Raw genomic sequence first — 3565 nt, forward strand, 5'->3', positions numbered from 1 at the left:
GGGAAAAGGTCTTGGGAGAGAAAGAAATTTCCTCGGAGGTCTATATTTCATTACCAAGAGATACTGACAATACATCTTCAGTCCCCACCTGGAGCCCCTGGCTTTTTTTAAAAGTCTAATTAGACAATCTGACTTGTCAAAAGGTATAGAATGGTCTCAACTGCAGGGGTCTAGTTGATGAGACTTGGTAGTCTTTAAAAATCCCAGTCTATCAGGCTGTAACTAACAGTTGGCTGACGTATAGACGCTTCCTACAATTTGATAACACTCTTTTATGGACACTCTAGTGTAATACGTCCCTAGGCGGTTTAAATGATCTGAGAACTTAAGAGAGGGGTGGGCCTCTGCTTCAGGAGGTGCCCCTTAAACTCACGTGACCTGGGTTTTGGTCAAAGGGAGATATAATTTAATAGCTCTTGGTGGGACCCCAGATGCATCCTAATGAGAAGGTGCCAGGTGACAGTGATGCCGCTGGCCCACGGCCCCTTGTGGCTGGGCTGGGGGCAATATACACTGTGGGGGGTTTCAGGTGATGCCAGCTGTTGCTACTGACCTCCTTGTGAGTGGTGGGTTGCGAAGCACATAGTTTGGGAAGCACGAGATATTCTTGCTACTTGGGCTTATAGAGAGCAGTGTGGATGTTCAAGGAGTTGCCATCATGTTGGCCTACAACTCTCGGTGAGCAGGGAGGATAGAAAGCACAGCTAGGATCCCAGACCATGGACCACAATCCCACCAGTGTGTGCGCAGTGTAGGGTTTCCCAGCAGAAGTCCATTATGTTTCCCATTGAACACATCGAGCTTTGCAAGAGCAAAATCCACTTCTATCGTGGGGATCCTGTGATGCCTGCACGGGGTCTCCCTGGCCCGTTCTGTGAAGAGTGAAGGTTTACAGCAAAGGCCTTGGTGTCCTTGTAATTCCCGTGTCCTTATAAAGGAAAGCAACTGTGCCATGAGGTGGGCTGAGTGCTGAATGTCCCAACTGAGGCTCATACCAGCAGATCCGCTGTGGGTAGGAGTAGAGGTTCCAGTGTTGACAGGCTTCCAGGAAGCTTTGCAGCTTTTCCACAAAGCCTATCATGAGGACTGGATCTTAGAGTGCTGTGATGGTTAATTTTATGCATCAACTTGACAAGTCTAGGGGTCAAACACCAGTCTAGATGTTACTCTGGAGATATTTTTAAAATGTGATTAGCAATGATCATTAGTAGACTTTGAATAGAGCAGATTACTCTCCACAATGTGGGTGGGCCTCATCCAATCAGTTGAAGGCCTTAAGAGAAAACGACTGTGGTCCTTTAAGAAAAAGGGAATAATTCTGCTCCAAACAGCTTTCAGACTCAACTGCCACATCAGCTCTGCTATGGGTCTCCAGGTTGTCAGGTTGCCCTGCAGAAGTGGATTAGCTAGCCCAGCAATGATGTGAGCCAGCCCCTGAAAATAAGTCTGGCCCTGTCTGCATTTAGACAGCTTCTCTGGAGAACTCTGAAAAGGAAATGTGGTGTAGGATACCCTGGGCGATGTCCCTGAAACCTTTCCACTGATGCCTGTGAGGAGCAGAGCACAGGGATGCATGTCCTGGTGAGCATCCTTCCTCTCCCTGGATTACAGAGTGACAGTGCAGGTTGGACTCAGCATCAGAAACCTGGGGGTGCCAGTGTGCTGCTCTGTGTCCATACTGTGGTTGGTGGACAGAACAGAAGGAAATCCTAGAGGATCCCCATGCTCATCTGTCACAGAACCCACGTGAGTGTGAGGCACACGGTGGGGTACTGCCGTACATGGGGCACATGTGAGTGCAGATGTGTGAGGTAAAGGGTGGGGTGCCATGGGTGTTGATACTGCTTACCCACAAACTGCCCAGTCAGGAATTGTGGTAGAGGTCTCAGGGTCAGGTACCCCAGCAATATGTGTGTGCTGTGGGTCCATTGGTCACGCCGCGAGTCCTGGCTGTAAGTCCAGTACTGCGTTAGCATGAGGTACCCGTTATGCTGTTCTATGGACTACTCTGTATGCTTGGCATTCAGGTGGCATTGCTGCTGCTTATCCATGAACTATTCTGTGAGTTTGGGGGTGTGACACAGTGGGGGTAGCCCATGTGACGCTGTGCTGAATTCAGGGACAACATGATGAGGGTGTGTGCAGTCCATGGTGGAAGTTCCAGGTTTCATTGATGCTGCTTTTCAAGGTGCTCACTGTGCTTGGTGGCTGTGAAGTTAGAGAGCGTACCTTGCGTGGTGCCCACGCCATTAGTTCGCAGACCGCCATGGGAGTATTGGGTTTTCAGCACAGTGTTGTGTGTCCCAGGTGATACCTTCTTGTTTTTCCATGATGGTCAGTGGGGTGCAGAGCACAGGTTGGGTGTCCCAGCTGGTGCAGGTGCCCTGCTGCTCCACGGGGGGGCTCTCCAGATGTTGTTTGCCTGCTGTATCCTGCCCCACACCATGGCCCCCACAGTGCCCTGCGTGCCTTGGAAGGCATTTCCTGCTGTGTTGCCCCTACAATCCTGTAGGAAAGGCTCCACGTAACCCTACTGGGATCTTGCCTCAGTAGAATGAGGCTACATAGAGGCCAGCCTGCCTCCTTGAGCGTTCAAGATGAACATGAGGCCAAAAGAAACGTTTATGATCTTTGCCCACTGCAACTGACCCCGTGGAAGGACTTGGGACGCTCAAACTGCTACGGAATTCCAGCCCCCATTCACCAGTGTCTTGGCTGGAGAAACAGCAGGAAGGGAGGAGGGAGAAGGTGAAGTCTGAAATTCTAAAGAATGACAAGGCGTTTATAACCCTGCCTTGGAAATTCTGAAGCACCTCATAGAGGCTGGCTCACCGTGTTCTCCGCACTCCCTTGGTGAACTAACAAAGCCCTGTTCCCAGAAGAGGGGTCCCTCAGGCCTCTCCCTCTTTTGTCCAACAAGGGTTCGCAGTTCCTGTGAGAGAAAGAGAACTCCTGCTTGTCGAGCAGATGTCATGAAAGACAATACTGTCTCCCAGCAAAACGCTCCCTTCAGGAGCACACGTTCACCGTGTTTCCTGTTGGCCTCACACTTGCGTGCGTGACTCTGGGAGAAGGCTGTTTCCGCACTTCGCAGGGGCTTTGATGGGCCCTGTGAAGCCTGTGTCTTCATGTGATGTTCTTCTCTGTGCCTCCCACGCAGGTGACTGCAGTCAAGTCAGGTCGAATGTCTGCCTCTTATTAACATCTCATAAAGCGGGCGTAAACTCCTTGCTCTCTGCTTTAACCTGGTGATAGAGAAGTGGGGGTGGAGTGGGGGTCTGCGGGCTGCTGGAGCTAAAGGGGAGTCAAGTGTGCAGCACGAGGAAGCCTGGCCCTCAGGCTGCCGTGACCTCAGCCCAGAGAGCACACTCAGAGGGGCGGGAAGTCTTCTTTCCCTGGCAGGGAGCATGTATTGCCAACAGCAAAACAGCTACTAGCTACTCAGAAAAGTTTCAAATAATATTTCGGTGACTGACTTCATACTTAAATTTCTTAAAGGGGGGATGAGAGGTTTGCCCTGAGGTTTTGGGAGGTACACTGCAAGAATAAAGTCCCACGGGAAGCA

Source organism: Myotis davidii, unplaced genomic scaffold (genome assembly GCF_000327345.1).
Source record: "Myotis davidii unplaced genomic scaffold, ASM32734v1 scaffold765, whole genome shotgun sequence".
Lineage (NCBI taxonomy): Eukaryota > Metazoa > Chordata > Mammalia > Chiroptera > Vespertilionidae > Myotis > Myotis davidii.